The sequence below is a fragment of the Giraffa tippelskirchi genome, chromosome 2, assembly GCF_054371585.1.
Source record: "Giraffa tippelskirchi isolate mGirTip1 chromosome 2, T2T-mGirTip1v1.2.pri, whole genome shotgun sequence".
Classification (NCBI taxonomy): Eukaryota; Metazoa; Chordata; class Mammalia; order Artiodactyla; family Giraffidae; genus Giraffa; species Giraffa tippelskirchi.
Window position 1 is genome coordinate 3,812,757 of NC_137276.1, and position 18,394 is coordinate 3,831,150.

Here is an 18,394-nt window from a genome sequence, read left to right on the forward strand (position 1 = left end):
ACAACCTCATGGAAGGTTTCAGAACTTTTGCCTCCTACTCCTAGTACTGCAGAAATTCAGAAAGCATAAGGCATAAAGACGGGTGCTAATTACCTGACCTGGATTTGCTGGGGTGGGCAGAAGAAAGACAAGTTCGCAGCAGTCTGGCAGACACTCCTCATCGGCACTCGTCCAAATCACTTTCTGGAAGGGAATCACTGTCAGATTATTACCGTTTTCTGTTAGAGGTGGCACCAGGGATCAACAGAGGATCATTTGTCTTGTGCTGTGCAAGGCTCAGCCTCACGCCTTGGAGGGGGCAGAGCTGTTTTCTGGGACTGCTTTTTGGTCAGCCTGGCAGGTGTGATGGGCATGTGGATTAGGAGGTCTCTTGTGCCTGCGAGGTTGGGGGAGGGGCAGAGTAGCCCACGAGCATCCTTAGCACTGAAGCACGGTCCTGAGCACGTGGCTCGGATGCCTGAGAGCCAAAGCCAACCAGGCAGGTAGACCTTACACCGTGAGACTAATGGTTGTGTGTAGTGATGAAACCCAGAAGGAGGGGTTTCATCTGGGACTCCACTCTGGGGGCACATGGGCCGGGGGAGACACAGGACAGGCAGTCAGGCCTTCTGTTTGCTCCCCGCATGGATGCAACTCCGGGCAGTGTTCTCCATACGGTCTGTCTGGTGGCATCTCACTGGTCTTGAGAGGGCCCACCTGTCAAGCTGTGCTCAGGTAGCTGGAGTCGGGTCCAAAGCAAGACAGGAGGTAGCGCGTCACTCCGTTCTTGCTCCCCGTCACTCTGTTCTTGCTCCCCGTCACTCCGTTCTTGTTCCCCGTCACTCCGTTCTTGCTCCCCGTCTATCTCAGTGTCCTCTCCCTTCTTTCTCTCTGCACTGGAATTTCACTTTTAGCAGGACATTGGCCCGCTAGCCCTGTCTCAGCTGTTTCCTAGGGATTTTGCGCTAAGACAAGACCCTCCTCTGTGCCAGGAGCTGTTGTTAGTGGTGGGGTAAATAAATACATGGACTGGGCTTCCCTGGTGCTCAGTAGTAAAGAATCTGCCTGCCGATGCAGGAGACACAGGTTCAAACCCTGGGTTGGGGCGGCACCCTGGAGAAGGAAATGGCAACCCAGTCCACTATTTTTACCCAGGAAATCCCATGGACAGAGGAGCCTGGCAGGCTACAGTCCGTGGGGTCACAAAGAGTCAGACATGACGCGGCAACTAAACAACAACAAATATGTCAGCATGAAAGGAAGCCCTGTGATCCCATGAAGCGGACATCTTTGAGGACCAAAAACAGACCTTCTGAAGGGAACTCAAGCTGGGACTTATTACAGCTCCTGTACAGTGATGGCTAGTTTTAAAATGTTGGAGAGGAATTAAGAGAGGGTCAGGTTTCTAGTATTTTGACAGCAATTTTCAGCATCAGGGATAGGGTGATGCAAGAGATGATAGGTGGGGCTCTTGAACTGCATTCCACCCGGGAGAAAGCTGTGTGCCTCAGGGGGGCCTGGAAAACATCACCAGGGCTGCTCTCCCTCCCGCCAAATAGGCAGAATAGGTAAGAGGTTTGAGCTAAGTTAGAGCATGACCGTGGAAACATCTATGCTTCCTCTCCAACTCCTGCAACATGCACACCTGTGTGCAGATACACACACACACACACACACACATGATGTCATGTACTCATCCAGGGATGGATAAGAATGGTACTTATCCAGCAAGGTGGCTCTGTCAACCCTCTGCCATTAGCTCTCTTCACGGCCACAATCCCTTGGAGACAGCTGACAGGTCAAAGGAGGTGCCTGTTGGATGCAGTCCAAAGATCCTGGGGTCACCTCAGCCCAGTGAGAACAGAAGGACTTGGTCACTGGGGCTTTGATCTCCTGACACAGGTAGGATGTGCCTTCATGGCCTTGGCCAGAGAGGCCAGCTTCTCTTCCATAAGTGACAGGTCAGAGTGCTCTGGGCTCTTCTCCCCCAGCGCACCACTCAGCATCAGCACTCAAAATGACAAGCGTTTCTTCCAAAGATGCTTGTGGGATGGGAGTGGAGAGACAGAGCCTTTAGGAGTCAACTCCATGGATGATAAAAATACGGCTCACAGTGTAAGCCAGGAAATCCTTTTAGACGCTGCCTGGAAGTACCCTTCTGTGATATTAACAGTCAGAGACCCGTTCTACACAGACATGCTAAACCAAGGCAGGCGGGGGCCATCAGAAGCCACTCTCGCTTTCCCAATTAGCGTAACTTTGCAGGCCCAACAAATCATGAGATTGAAATGCCTCTACTGGAAGGTCTTAACCTTTTAGGCTGACATTAAATTGGAAGAAACTGCTCATGTTGGAAATAATTACCGCTGATAATGAATACAATTAAGCATAAAAGAATCCTTATAACTCCGGTACCATTTGTGCACTTAGGAATGGGCTCATATTTTTCCCTCCACAGATGTTACAATAATGGTGTCAACACTTTTATTTCTTTGTCCATAAGCTGAAAATTATGGCTGTTTCATAAATCGCTCACGTGCTCAGAAGAAGGAGGCCCAGCTGCGGAGCACATGAGCACGGGCTCCTGCCCCGGCCTCATGTTTCACGGTGACCTCAGCTTCCTGTGAGCAGTGGGGACCAGCGCGAGTAAGTACTTGTAAAACTGTTTTTGAAGAGTGGAGTTATGAAGAGGTGCTGTGGTGTCGAACATCTGCTTCATCCATTACACTCACATAGGAGCCCGGAATGTACAGTAGGGGCAAGAAACATCAATAAATTAAAATTCTCCTGTGAGCACACTTTCCGAGCATATGCCAATGTGAAGCGGGACAAAAAAAAAAAAGAAAAAAAGACGCTAAACAAGGAAAGAGAGGTTTTTTTTTTTTTTTCTTTCGCTCACTCAGCCTGAACTGGTTTGAGCAGTAATCATTAGAATCTGGTTTTCTTTGTGCAACTGATGGACTTTGTCAAAATGCAAGCATTTTCCTGGCTCCTTGAGACAATGAGGGTTCTGCTACCTTTGGAAACCGTGTTCCTTTCCCCCCACCATGATACATTCTACATCAAAAAAAAACAGAAGGATGAAAGAAAAATAAATAAGCGTCATTCTAGTTAAGTGCATAGGTTACAGATGGCATAAATATTCAAACAGCTATTTATTATACCTGCAACTCAATACTGTTCATTACATGAGCTTGTGTCGCTGCCCGAGGAACACGCATTTTGTCAAAAATGACGTATGTATTAATTATGAAAGAAAAATACATGGAAATCTAAGAGCGTCTTAAGGTTTTTAAGTGGGTTGTTCCAAGCTGGTTTTCTAAAGAAGCAGTTTGGTTTTGGGACGTGTTCCTGCTGTGTTCACATGCAGGGTCTCACCACCTCCACTGACCGAGAGCCAGGCCCATCTATGCTGCCCGAGGCGGGGGTCAGGAAATTGGAAGTGGAATGCTCGGTAATCCTCGCAGCCTTCCCCTCTGTCCAAGCTTCTTCCCGCTCACATCATATATCAGAGACAGTCTGGGCCACTCATAGCCTCACGTCATTACTGGTACCCAGGCCAGGTCTCCGAGCACGCAGGGGTGGGTCTGCGCCCAGAGATGGGAGACACGTGCAAGACGGTGTGTGCAGCCAGCCGCCGACGTGGAGCATGCAGCTTGCACTGGGGGACTCCGTGTGCAGGCGGGATCGTGGAGAAACTCCATTTCAGGATGGCCAGGGTGACCAGTCTGTCCTCGCTGGGGTGTCTGGAGTGGCCAACACTACCATATCCCTTGAAGGGCTCCTACCCTTGAGCACACAACACCCACAAACCACCATCCTTCGCAAAGTAACTGCAAAGAGTTCTTAGGCCAAAAACTCTGAGTTCTTGTCCCATTTGTCCCCTAGATAGAAAAATCATATCTCCACACCTCCATTTTTCTTATGTATAAAATAAGATGTGATCAACAAGGACTGAATTCAATCTTTGCATTTCCCTCTAAAATTCTGATACTAATCTGAGAAATGATAGATTAGAAAGCTTATTCACTTTATGTAAAATTATTCCAAACAGATGGTGAAGTCAATTTAAAGTCTATTTTTTTTTCCTGTCTCTAAGAACAAGTGCTGTTTTGCAGAAGGCAAGAGAGTGGATTTTAATCTCTTTGCCCTTTGAAATGACCGTCAGCAACCTCCTTCCAATTACCTGTGCCCTCTGATTGTGGTCCTGGGAGCTGGCTTTACAACGAAGAGGCTGTTTGCCTTGCCTCCCCTGCCCAACTATCCATAACGATCCACTGTTAGCCCACCTGCCCTCACAGCTCCTAACAGGTTTCTTAAACAAAATGAATGCTCAATAAATACTTGGTTTCAAAGTCATTGTTCTTAACCAAACTCAAATGACATTTGCTCATTTAGGCAAGGTTAGGTTTGAATCTCAACTCCACCACTTGCTAGCTGAGTGACCTAGGCAAACAGTGTAAAATATCCCAGTACATACTATCTTCAACCTGAAAATGTGGCCAATTTTGTCTTGAGGACAGTTGGGAGGGTTGAAGGAGTCAGTGCAGACTTATTAGCATCAGCATATTTCCTGGAACACAGAGGCACTTTCTAGCAATGCTTATTATTATTGTTGTTGTTAATATTTTAATCGTGAGTTCATAAAAGATTTTTTGCCAGTCTTTTACTCTCTCTTATCCAACTGCCTTGGTGTAGATATAGTTAAACCAATCTCTTTCAGATAAAGGCACATATGAAACTTAACCTAAGGGTGTACAGTAGCCCATACAATCAGTAGTTATTGAAGCTTTGGTATACAGAGCAAAATCCACAGATGCCACCCTTCCTGAGGAAGATTGGATAAATAAATGCTTGTGAAGAAGTACCATGGTGGCTAAATTGGAGCCAATGCCTTCCAAGGTTATCGTGGCCCAGAAAAGCACTGGAGAAGCCGGAGGTGCATGCGATGTGACTGTGTGAGTCCTGGTGTGAGCCCACTTGAAACCCTGTACCTCATCTCTCTGGCATTCCTTAGAGTTCCACACACACAGGTCCCAAATGTCACACACAAAATCTGAAGGGGTCCCTCTGCCTGACATGACTGTAAGTTCTTAAGAGGGCAGTGTAAGGATACTGCCTAATAATAATAGTACTAGAGTTAAACTCTAATAGTAGAATTAAATTTTCCAACTATAATTGTGTATTTTTTCATTTCTCCTTTCAGTTTTATCAATTTTTGTTTATGTATTGTGAAGTTGTTTTTAAGTATATACATTTAATAAAATTATATCTTCTTGATAAAGTAGCTTCTTTATTGTTATTTAATGCTTATTTTTGTTTCTGGTAAGATTTTTTTACTAAAGTTTACATTGTCCAATATTAGTGTAGCCACTTATTTTATTTTTTGACTAGTTTTCCTTGGTATTTACTTTTCCATTTATTTTTTTTTACTTTTAACCTTTATGTGTCTATATATTTTAAAGTGTTTTTTTTTTTTTTTATAGACAGCGTATAGTTAGGTTTCCCTCTTTCATCCAATCCGATAATCTCTGCCTTTTAATTGGGGCGTATAAACCATTTACATTTAATAGTAATTACTGATATGATTGGATTTGAATATAACACATTGGCAATAGTTTTCTGTTTGTCCTGCCTACTTTTTGTTTTCCTTTTCATCATCTCTTGTCTGCTTTTGGACTGAGTAGTTTCATGATTTCATTTTATCTTCACAACTGGCTTGTTAGATGCATCACTTATATAGCTGTTAGAGGCTACTCTAGGGTTTGTAATATACATCTTTCTCTTATCTCAGTCACCTTCAAACACTGTTACAGCACTTCAAGTGAAATGCACTCATCTCATAACTGTCAACTTTGAATTCTCCTCTCCCACCTCTTGTGTTAATGTGTCACACATATTATTCTACATGTTATAAACTCACGGTATACTTTTTTTTTTTCAGTTTGGATAATTTCTATTGATCCATCTTCAGATTCACTCTCTGTTTTCACTGCTCTGATCAGTCTGCTAATTTGTCAGTTGAAGAAATTTTTCTCTCTTATAACATGTTTTTTGTTTCTAGCATTTCCATTCGGCTCTATTTTGTAATCTCAATCGCACAGCTGAACTTCTTCTCTTTGTTCATGCAAATTTGTCCACTTTTCCACTAGGCCTTTAATATATTGACTACAATTATTTTGAAGCTCCTCCCCATTAGTTTCAGTCTTTGGTTCAACTCTGGGTCTATTTCTGTTGACTATTTTACCTCTTGAAGAGTTGTTCTCCCTTTGTTTCTGTATGTGTATTTTCTAATTTTTAGCTCAAGGAAGGATATTAAGCACAGAAGAGTAGTGAATCATGAGGCAAAACGCGTTTATCCTCAAAATGGGCATGCTTCTTCCCTTGTCAATTCATTATTGTGGAGGACTGAGTCAATCTAGTCATTAGCTAAGTTGCATATGTTTTGTTAATACAGTTATGTTTAATGCTCCACAGACTTGAAAATCCTCCACTGGCGGGCTGCTGCAGTCTTTTTACTTGTCTGAACCTTGGCTGCTGCCTGAAAGTTTTTCAGTTTTCCTGTTGCATCTCTAGCTTTCAACAGTCCCTACCCACCTCTGCAAACTGGGGATCTTTCCTCCTGCTCTGCACCCCACAGAGGTAGACTATTTTTGCTTGTACTTGGTGCAATATGCAGGGTGAGATTAGGGGGTGGTACTCTGCTCTCAGCCTTGTCTCAGTCTTAGGACAGCTCTGTATTTCTGGCTACTAAGGGTGGGATTTCCTTACTGTTTCTACCTCTCCCTCACCACAGGCAGTCAAATTCTGCTGCATATTTGTAAATGTAAATTTGTAAAAGTATCTTTGGTGAGGTAGAACTTCCTGTCAGAGCAGGGACAGATTTATCTTGTTTCTGTCTCTTCTGTGGAGGCGAAGTGGGGCTTGGCTTATGTCCTGTGTTCAGGGCAGGAAATCTCTGTTCCTTCCTTAGTGGTTTAAGGTTTTTCCTTAATATGAAAGAAGATTCTGGGGAGTAGGATTTAGTGCATATGTGCCAATGAGGGGAACCTCACCTAATCTTTCTTGTAAGCTCCCAGTAGTAGCCCTCAGAAAACAGCTTATGAGGGACTGTGGTCTCCTTTTGTGTCTGAGGATTTAAAATTCTCATTGCCACCCACGCTTGGTCTCCATGAGTTTGTTAAGATTTCAACTTTTTTCTTCTTCCTTGCTTTCATGGTGTCTGCCTCTTCTCCCCGTGTGCACTGCCAAAAGTGACACCGTTAGTATTTCTTACGTCCCCTAGAAGAGATTTGTCACTATTCAGAACTCAGTTTACCTAGTTGTCTTGTGACAATAGCTCAAGAAAACATAAGGTTTGTAGATTATGCCTTGTTTTTTTCTCATTGTTAGGGTGGGAGCAAAAGTCTGTGGAGGCTTTCTATACCCTAAATGGAAGCAGAGCTCCCAGGCAGTTATTGTTCAGTTGCTAAGTCGTGTCTAACTCTTTGCAACCCCATGGACTGCAGCATGCCAGGCTTCCCTGTCCTTCACTATCTCCTGGAGTTTAGGCCCTGATGCAGGGAAAGACTGAAGGCAAAAGGAGAAAAGGGCGGCAGAGGATGGAACAGTTAGATAGCATCACTGACTCCCAGACAGAGGAAACTGGTAATATGACTTCCGAACCTTTTTCTCAAGCTCTGATGTGGACAAGTAGCAATGACTTGGTTGGGAGACTTGAGGCTGCGCATTTAGAGTATTTCTGCCTTATATTTTCTGTTTTTCCAAACCACCCCTCCTTTACCTTTATACTTATTATGCTTTCCCTTCACAAGGTCCTTCTAAAACTGAGAGAGTGTTAGTAGAATTGGGGTCAGCACACAAATAAACTACAAAAAAGTGTGCATTTAAATTTTTTAATTTTAAAAATTAAAGTTCTGTATTATAAATCCTTTTCAATTTACACAGATGAATTCTATATATATATTTTACATTATAAAAAGCTCCGTAGTATAAATTCTTTTCAATTGTCTTCTTTTTTGATGGTACCTTCTCTGTTAGCTATTTTAGGAGAACAAATATTTGGCTTGGCTTTTGAGAAGAACAGAGAATTCTCATAAAACTTACTCTGTGAAAATACTAAAAGAGGTGATAGGTTTGGTTAGCAAACACATGGTAGTTTTCAAGGATGATATTATCCCAGAAAATAGATGAGTAATGTCATTACACCATAGTTGTTGGATAATTATTTGCAGATAATCCATGTTTCCATCTCTGGAAGACATTATTATGCTCAGAAAAATGTTGGACTATCTGGTACTTACTATTTGTGTAAATTTTGTGCTTTCTGCCCATTATATAATTTCACACCAGTGGGACAGAAAATATGCTATGATAGAAACTCAAATTAGAACTTCAATGAGCCGGCTGAGAGGAATTTGGCTTCCCACATGGATTGGTGAAATAGTCCTACTAGACACCCATGTAGTATCATTACTTTTTGTTGGTAAATGAATTTAACTGTGTCTAGTTTTCTAGCAGTAAGATGCTTATTGAAAATTTGAGAGAAGCTGGGGATGGGTTAATACCTGCAGATAAAAATCTGAGCGTATATTTTAATGTGACAATTTGTATTTCAACATTTTAATGGTAAAACTGTTATTTATGGCTGAACATTAAAACACCAGTGATTGTGATAAGGTGGACAGGAGGGCCCATTCTAGAGCTGAGGTTGTGTGGGTGTAACAGCCCACAGCAGAGCTTGAGGGTAATTTTTCTCAGCCCCTTCCCTTTTCCTAAATCACACCTCATCCTCTCCCCTGAAGAGCTTCTCTGCTTTGGCTCTCCATCTGGGTCAGCAGTACCCGCCGCCACCAGGCCCCAGCTTGGAATGGAGACGTGTCTTTTCATGACCTCATTCCTTAGCAGCTGCTCCAGTGACCCATTCCTACTGGTTCTCTTTTCTCTTCTTAATGTCTGGGGTCTCTCTCCTGCCCCATAGTTAAAACCACGGCTCTTTCTCATCCACATAAAGAGGGGCCTTCTGCTTGGTCTGCTTCCCTTGCACCTCAAAGTTTTCCAAATCTTCCTGCAACCTCTGCCAAGACAACCTTTCAAATTACTAAATCTGACCATGTCACCCTCTCGCCTAGTTCTTGGATATTTCCTCCTTGATTACAAGATGAGGTTAAAAGATTAGAAATTCCTTTTCCTGCCATAAATACCTTCCCTAATCTGTCCTGGGAGCCTATCCCCAGCCTCTCCCTCACCATGACCTCAGCCCCTCACCCCTGACTCCCAACTTGAGGTTCAGCTGAAGGGATCTGGGCCCTTTCCCACCTTGTGATCCTGGTCCCACTGCCCCCTGGGCTGCCTCCCTTCTTCCTTCAGCCTGTACACCCCCTCTGTCTGCAGAGATCAGCTTGAGCCTTCCTGCCCTGCCTTCTCCTCTTTCTCTCTCATCCTCTGCCCTCAGCACTCTTTCCTATAAGTCACTGATGTCGCCAGTAAATTTTCACTTTATCCAAGGCTCGTGGCAACGCCCTGCATTCCCTGGTTTGATGTCTCTCTTCTCATCCTGATGTGTGTACATGCTCTGTCGCTTTGCAGGGCGGGTGAGTGAGACAAGGGACAAGATCTGAACCTTACTTCACTTCATACCTGCACACATCATGATACTTCCTTTCCTCTCTGGAAGGTTTCTGGGTCATTCCCATCTTTCCAAGGCTTCCAGCAGCAGCTGACATGCTCTGGGATCCCGTGTTTCTCTCTCTAGACCCTCCTTCAGAATCGTTCCTGTATTTCCCGAGCCTTCCTAGACAACTCAGCTGGGTTATACCATAAATGACCCAGCTTTCTCACGCCTGCCTCTAATATTTTCCCTGTGGTTTTGCCTCTGCACTGATGCCATCGCTGTCACCTTCCTGAAGTCACCTAGAGCTCGGGCAGCCCCAGGGCTCCCCTTCAACCCCTCCCTCCACAGTGCACCAGCCACTGATCTGATTATTTCCCCTCTGAGGCCTCCTCCCTCCCTTGCTTGGATGATGGTGCAGTTTCCTGACAGGCGATCTTGCTCTTGGTCCACCCACTTCTCAGGCCACTACCCAACCATCCAGGGGCACCACCCAAGACCAGACGCCTCCTCGGGGCACTCAAAGCCTTTTCCTGGCAGCCGTGTTGATGTTGCTCCCATTCTCTGCACTGTAGGCCCTCTCCCTCCTGAACATGCCATCCCCTCCTCTGCGCTTGCAGGGCTGTGTTCCTGCTCCTACAGCACCTTCCTCTCCTTCTGCCTCGAAAACTCTGACCTCATATTTAATATCCTGTTAAAACATCTCCCCTTCCCCCCAAAAATCATCCCTGACTTCCCCATCAAAGTCAGTGCCTTCCTTCTGTAGGTGCCAGGAAACATGAGTGTCCACCTCCGGTGAGAATGCATCACACGGTATCGAAGTTTCTCTCGCTGGCCTCGGAGGTCCCTGGGGATGGGAACTGAGTCTTGCTCACCGAGGCCCTCTCAGTGCGTTGCACAATGCCTGGAAATCACAGGTACTCAAATATCTGAATTCCAGCGTGAACTAGAAAGATCAAAGGCCTGGGGTTGGAGGTTGCAGGGAGAGAAAGGGGGCTGGGGGTTAGGAAGAGAAAGTGCAGGAAGAGATGAGGGCAAGAACAGGCTGAGGCCTGTGCTTATTTGTTTTTGATAAACGGAGCTTGGGAGAAGGGGTAAAAAAGAAACTAGGTCCTTAGCTGGTCACCTTCCATTGTTCCTCTTCCTGGGGAAGCAGCCAAGATGTATTTAGAAGGGGTCTAAAGTTTCTTAGTAAAGCTGAGGCTTCTAGGACAAATCGAGAGCTTATTGCATTTCACGTAATTTTTTTTTTCTTTCTGGCACATGGCTAGACAATTATACTCTGTGGGTCCTCAAGGACTCTTGCAGTTCCAAGAGCCTGTGAAACAGTCTCAGGTAAGTCTTTGAAATGGGGAAGTCCAAGACAAGATGTTGCTTTTCAAGGTGTAAAGGAATCCATACAAATGGATCCCGTGTACGCTATTACCTGGATTGCTAACGACAAGCCCGTCACTGGCTGATAAACTGAATTCATGGCCCCAAAACGGGGTGGGGAAGGGAAGCAGAGCCAAGGTAGGCAGGCTGCGGAGTCTGAAATCAAAGTCAATGGCAGGAGAAAGATCTGAAAAGAATGACATTCTAGTCCTGCTTTCTCTTCCTTTTCAGGCTTTATGGCACCTTTGAAGAAACAAAAGCTTTACAGAGAAAAGGCTGGTTTGGCAGGGGAGGCTTGTGGCTCCCTTCAGCTCACTTGACTGTCTTCCTGGAGCTTTTCTTTTTAGACAAACAAAGCACTTAAAGGTATTGAGCCTTCGTTGCCACTTTCCTTCCCTCTCTTTGCTTCTCTCCTCTGTCTCCTGAATAGTTCTGGAAAAGGGGGCACTTACCAATGCAAAGTCCTGGGCTAAACACTCAGCCAGCCCTTCCCGTCTTCCCCCTCCCTCCTCCCCCCTGATGCAATGTCTCTGAGTCTGTCGGGCTCCTGCTGTCCTGCGGGGGCGGGGGTGGGGGGTACATTTGGGAAGATGATCTCCGCATTATTCACCAGGACACATTACAGTTCTAGGGGCTTTGTTGGATCCACGACCCGGTGGTGCAAATCTTCAACTGTTTCCTTTTGGAGGATCAAATTTACAGTTTTCTCCTGGCTGTTTCTTTATGGTGAGACACTCGAAATCCACAGGCAGACTGAGCCAACTGGGCAGAAAGTTTGGAATTCCGAAATGCTGCCGAATTGTCAGGGACCAGCCTAACTAATTTGCGATTTACTGAACTTGACCCAAATGAATTTCTGTGTACACAAAATTTATGAAGAAGTGTTTGAATAATTGCATTAAATGAGATTCTGGGCCTTTATTTTCCATTTTATTGTCTTTTCTGAACACTGTGTATTCCGATCATATTGAAACATTTTGTGTTCAGGCTTTGTAGGAAGTGCTGATGGTTGAACCTCAAAAGAATTGAAGGGTTAGTTCATAAATGAATAAAAAGCCAGCGGCATTTATCCAAAGTTTGTTTAACTATCCTAACCTCATGGGCCTGTAAAAATTCAACTGAAAATCATTGAGAAGAGGTCCTCCCATGAGATCCCTTGGCACTTTCTGCTTCTGCTTGGATCGGAAATACCATGAGAGTATTCTTTTTCTTTTCTTTTTTTCAATTTCCAACATTTCAACACTTCTAGTTCCATTTGCAGATGGAGAAGAGCAGAGGGAAAAAAGGAATGGGAGGAAAACATGAACTTTTCTTAACCTAGAAGTTATTGCACAGCTTTTATATGAAATTTCAAGCCAGAACATCCCAGGTTGAGGCCAGCTGCCTCTGCCTAGGAAACCTCCCAGGCATGGGAGACTCATCCACTGAGGTTGTGGTCCAAGACGGCCATTTAGCATCAACTCAAGGACGTCTGACAATGGAACTCAGGCTCCAGTCTCAGCACCCATTAGCCTAACCTCCCAGGGTGAAACGGAAGCAGAAATTACATCTATTACCTACTTAGACTAGTGCTCTGTACGTCATGGAAGAGCGTATTTCATGTTATTCTTTTAGAAGGAGCAGTTGTGTGGGTAGATGGGTTGCAAAAACAGCTGCAGTCCTCATATGCACAGAGACAGGAAGTAGATTAGTATTGCCTAGGATGGCAGTGGGGAATTTGGAGGAAAATGAGGAGTGATTTCAGATGGGTGTGGGATTTCTTTTTGAAGTTAAAAAAAATATTCTAAATTCGATTGTGGTGGTGATTACACAACTTTCTAAATACACCAAAACCCAATGAATTGCACCCTTGAAAATGGGTGAATTGTATGGTATATGAATTATATCTCAATAAAGCAACTCTGTTAAAAAAAATAAATAACCACCATCTCTCCTTCCTTTCTTGATGTAGGCCTTCTGCAGTGTGAGTTGACAGGTCTTCCCATCAAGGAGGGGAACCTCTTTTCCCATCCATTGGTCCCCCAGGATACCTTCCAAATCTTGCCAGCCTGTGAAAGACTGGAGCAGTGGTGATGCCCAGAGGCCTTGCGTGCCTAGGCTCACTCTCCTGTGCACCGTCTCCACTATGAAAACTCATCCTGGAAGATCAGAGACTTGATGTCACAGAGCCATCATCCCAGTCGTGGCTGTCTCAGCCCACTCCCCAGCTGCCTGCAGAGACACATGTGAGCCCAGCCAAGATGAGCCAGCCTGCCAGAGGAAACGAAATGCTCCTTGAGCCACGGACACATCAAGCATAAAAACTTGCTTTAGGAAGCACGTTGGAGCGATTTGTTCTGCGGCACTGCCTGACTGATACATGTTCCATCTTTTGGGGATTCTAGAAGTATAAGAAGTACAGACTATAGAAAAAGGAGTACATGCAGAGCTTATCCTGGTTACACACTAGGCCAGAATTTCACTCTGGTTTTCAGGTTCTGAACAGGGCTTGCCCTTCACCTGCCAAACCTCCGGATATTGTCGTGAAAAGCATCCTAGATTAGGTAGGAGCTGGTGGTCATTAGAATTCGCCCTCAGGTGGCATGGCCTTTCCACTCACACTCCCAGACCTTCTGGGAAGGAAGTTCGGGGCTGGTGCAGGCAGCTGGGCACCACGGCTGGGCAGCTTCATCACGTTGTTTGTCACACGTGGGTCAGACCCACAGCATCCTGATGCATCTGACACAGCCTGCTCTTGGATATTGGGAGGAAGCCAGCTTGGGTAAGTGTGAGAGTCCGGGTCCTCATACAGGAGATGTTTAATAAAACCCCTTGGTTAGCTGCCTGGGTGGCTGGAGACGTGCAGGAAGAGCCCGCTTTCAAGGATCCTGTCACCGGCCTAAGCAACGCTGGGGAGCAGGCTCGCATGAAGGGTCCTAGGAAACATGAATGGGAGAGGACAGAGGTTGCTTCACCGGGAAGGCACACTTTGAAGGAGCTGAATGGTTGTTAAGTTTTGATGTTTAGTGCAGAGTGAGGTGGGAATGGCCTGAAGCAAAATCCAGGGGACGATAAGAATGAGATACACATCTGTGGACGAAAATGTCTTATGTCAACACTTCCCCATAGAACCTCCTCCCCTGATGGTCTGGCTGTGGAGCATTACAAATGTGGCTGGCATGACTGCAGAGTCGAATTTAAGGTTTTATCTACATTGGGCTAAGTTAAATAGCCACCTAGGACCAGTGGTGGGCATATGCGACAGCAGCTCCATGCAAGGTGTGTGCTGTGGGCTCAGCTGCTTAGCTGTGTCTGACTCTTTGCAACCCCGTGGACTGCAGCCCGCCAGGCTCCTCTGTCCATGGAGTTTTCCAGGCAAGAGTGCTGGTGCGGGTTGCCATTTCCTACTCCAGGAAATATTCCTTACCCAGGGATCGAACCCATGTCTCCTGTGTCTCCTGCGCTGGCTGGTGGATTATTTACCACTGAGCCACCTGCAAGATATAGCTACGCTTTTTTTTTTTTTTTTCCTATAACAAATATTGTAGAGCTATTATTTCAGGGAAATGCTGGGCTGTGATTTATTCTTGACTAATTTCCATACATCCAGCTGCCCGAATTTCTTCTGTCTATAAGAGATGAGCTTCCTCTGTTCAGAGACCCAGCACCCACATCTTCAACAAGTATGCATTTCTATTGAATTCCCACTGTGTGCAATGTACCCTGCTTGGCAACACAGGATTAAAAGGAGAAAAAAATGGTTATTCTTTTCTTCAAGCTCTGCTGTTTAAAAAAAAAGGTTTTTTAAAAAGTGCAAGTGTAGCTTTGATAACTCTTTGGAGTAAAATTATTTAAATTAGAAAATTATGAATTTACAGCAATAAGTAAATGATGTGATTTAGAGAAAGCTCTTCTTAATTCTATGGCTTGGCAAATTTGATTTCTACTGTCATTGAAGATGATGTAATTGTGCCTTAATAAGCAAAATTATTAAAGGGTTTATGAGCTTTCATTTGTGAAACTCAGGGAGGAAAGGTCAAAAGGATTTTCCCCCTACAATTCTCTAAAGAATTTGAATTTAAAATGAATCTCATTCTACAAGGCAAAAATGTAAAACCAGTAAGACAGAAACTAACCCCCTAAAAAAGAAAACAGAAAAAAAAACCCTTAATTTATGTTGACTTCATTATTCTCTAAATTAAAAGCAGCTCAACATAAAATGAGGACTTTTGAGTTCAAACTTTTAAGGAATTCACGTTTGCATCAATTTTTAAAAGATTTTTATAACTAATGAACTTGGATTTCTTTTGGCATGGCATAAAATCCATTTGTACAGTTTTTAATTAAGAATGCAGCCTCTGCAATTAAAATTAAGGGTCGGGACTTCATCTAATGTCCTGTGAGAACCCCAGTCGAAAAAATTATGGTAATGCTGTGTGTCCTAAAAGCCTTCTCTGAGTGTTGAAAACATGTGGTGCGGAATTACCCGAGCTGCATAATGAGCACTTATTTAAAAAGTTGATAATTAGAAACATTTAATTTTGATGTGTTAGGGTCTTGTTTACCACTAATCTCCTTGGTATTTGCTGTGGGCTTGAAAACCGGACTGAGGATCATCTAAACCTGAGATCAGAAAGGATAGACTGGGTCAGACTCCCAATTCATAATGCAAATACTGCAGTTTTCACATAGGCAGGGGAATTCCTAATGTGGATTTTAATATTTAAAATTACCAGTGCCATTATTGAAAATATTAAGATGCTTTCATGTCGAACTGATTAAAATTACATTTGGAATAATGAATGACATGTAATGTACAAATACCCACCCACTTCCACTTTTTTAAAAAGTATAGATAAGTGTAATGGAAAATCTTCCAAGATATTTTCTGGGGACACTGTGTGCTTGGGGGCAGAAACCCAGGGCCAGGGGGTCCGATGAGGTGGCCCACTATAGGCCTTGTGGCTCATGGCTTGCCAAGGAGGATGCTCAAAGAGAAATTGAATTCCTCTGGAATTTAGGATTCATTTTCCTGCTTATCTTTGGAAGATCGAATATGCCCACTAAACAGGTGTTTACATCTGGCAGGAGGCTATTGCGCATGCTGACTTTGAGTGTTCCTTTCTTTAAGCATTTAGGGTGCTTCTCCACAGGTGCTGTGTGGGTTGCTCCCTTGACAAAGCTGAATTCAGTCCTTATCAAAATCTGCTTGGTTCCAGGCTCCCGGAATACAGGTCATGTACACAGCAGCGCTTCTGCCATTTGCACTCAGAACACAGATGCACTAGCCTCCCCAGGTAACCCTCACAGGGAAGAAGTTTAGCTGAGACACGAGACTGGGCAAGGAGTCCCATCGGGTGTGCAGGCTGCTCTCAAGAGCCGACCTTGACTGTCAGGAGAAACAGCTCAGCAGCCCTCCCTTGCTCCCCATCCTCAAAGCACTGGGGGGACCCTGCCGGCTCCTCCCCCTTGGATCCTCCCCTTGCCCATCCCCAGGGCACCCAGAGCAGCAGAATGGACTGTGCTCCTGGGAGGAGGTCTAGGTTAGCTGCAGGTGGCCCCACCAACCTGGACAGGGCTTCCCCCACTGTCTCCCCCACCACACCCTCATCCACCTCTTTTTTGTCACCAGAATTGACCCTTTTTATTTCCTACTAACTTTTTTTTTACAAAAGTTTCATTTCCTAGAACAATGACTGAAAAGTACAGAGAATTCCTGTCTCTCCCTCGGCCTGGCCCCGCCATCAGTCTCCCCATCAGTAATATCTTGAGGTCACGTGGTGCATTTATCACGGTTGATGAACCAATATTGACACAGTGCTGTTAACTCAAGCCCCTGGCCTATGTCAGGCTTCCCACAATGGTGCTGCTCATAATACGGTTCTGAACAAACGTATGATGTCATGTGCCCACCAGTAGCGTATCATGTAAAACAGTTTTTCTGCCCTAAAAGTCTTCTGTGCTCTACCCATCCATCCCTCCTCCACCGTTCCAATGCGCATGGGACCATGTCATTCCCCTGTTTAAAACTACTAGATTAAAACAATTCCTGGCACGCCTCCCCCTTCCAGGCACAGTCCCATGATACTGCCCCATCCCTCCCTCACCGGCGAGAGTTACTGAATAAAGCCCAAAAGCTTTCTCTGAGGGCATTAAAAACCTTCATGGTCTGCCTGGTCCCTGCCTACCATCTGGCCCCATCAACCCACATCCTTATATCTAATGAGATGCCATAGATGAGAGCGTGAGCTTTGCCCTTCATACACCTGAGCTGGGATCCACCTCCTCCATTTGCCAGTTGCTTGACCTAAAAAGGATTGAATACCATTATCAAAGATCAGTCACACAATGGGAAAATACTTTCAACAAAGACAGCAATGTATCCTAATCATGTGAATAGTTTATACATATTTCTTTCATTCGCTTGATTTTTACTAAGTGGTTATGAATGAGCCAGTGTTAAGATGTTAATATCCCAGGTAGCTCAGTGGGTAAAGAACCCACCTGCAATGCAAGAGATGCAGCGGACTTGGGTTCAGTCCCTGGGTTGGGAAGATCCCCTGGAGGAGGGCATGGCAACCCACTCTAGTATTCTTGCCTGGAGAATCCCACGGACAGAGGAACCTGGTGGGCTATAGTCCATAGGGTTGAAAAGAATCAGACACAACTGAGTGACTGAGCACACACACAGATGGTATTCTTATGTCTCAGAAAGTCTACACCCCCTTTCATCCACAGGAATAAAAGAAGAACCATACGGATTTAAGCACTTACTGAGAGAGTAATGGAATGCCGTCTTCTAGTTTGCTTATCAGCACTGATTTCTATTGTTAAAATATTTGCTGATCTAACATGCAAGATAGTGGTTTGTTTAAAATATTTATGTTTTATAATTATTGATGATTTTTATTGTTATTTTATTTATTTTTATTTTTTGGCATGCCACGAAGCACGTAGAATCTTACCTCTCTGACCAAGGATCGAACCCTGGCTCCCAAGTGTTGGTTGTTCAGTTGTGTCCGACTCTCTGCAACACCATGGACTGTAGTCTGCCAGGCTCCTCTGTCCATGAAATTCTCCAGGCAAGGATAATGGAGAGGGTTGCCATTTCCTTCTCCAGGGGATCTTCCCAACCTGGGGATTGAACCCGGGTCACCTGCATTGCAGGCAGATTCTTTACTGTCTGAGCCACCAGTGAAGCCCTAGGCTCCCATAATGTTTTGTATTGATTCACATTTATTAGATTACTAATGATTTTTCATGATGATCATCCACTGGTTTCTCCTACGCTTTACTATTTTATGTGCATATTATTATCTGTTTTGATAACAAAACAGACTTTGACTGTTACTTACATTTTAAAATTCTGTTTCACTTGTACTGCATTGACTAAGGCCTCCAGCACAGCATTCAAGATCTGGGGTATCATTTCCTTGTCATTGGCTAGAAAAG

General features: G+C 44.5%; 1 long non-coding RNA gene across 1 annotated transcript; it reads left to right on the forward strand.

Annotated features, from left to right (window-relative positions):
* The first annotated feature begins 10 nt into the window (after nucleotides 1-10).
* On the forward strand, nucleotides 11-14,704 carry LOC145532965 (uncharacterized). The gene is made up of 8 exons (XR_014073730.1): nucleotides 11-340; nucleotides 2,483-2,625; nucleotides 10,356-10,506; nucleotides 10,861-10,924; nucleotides 11,195-11,329; nucleotides 11,589-11,689; nucleotides 12,915-13,724; nucleotides 14,553-14,704. It is a non-coding gene; the product is annotated as an uncharacterized LOC145532965 (long non-coding RNA).
* The last annotated feature ends 3,690 nt before the right edge of the window (nucleotides 14,705-18,394 follow it).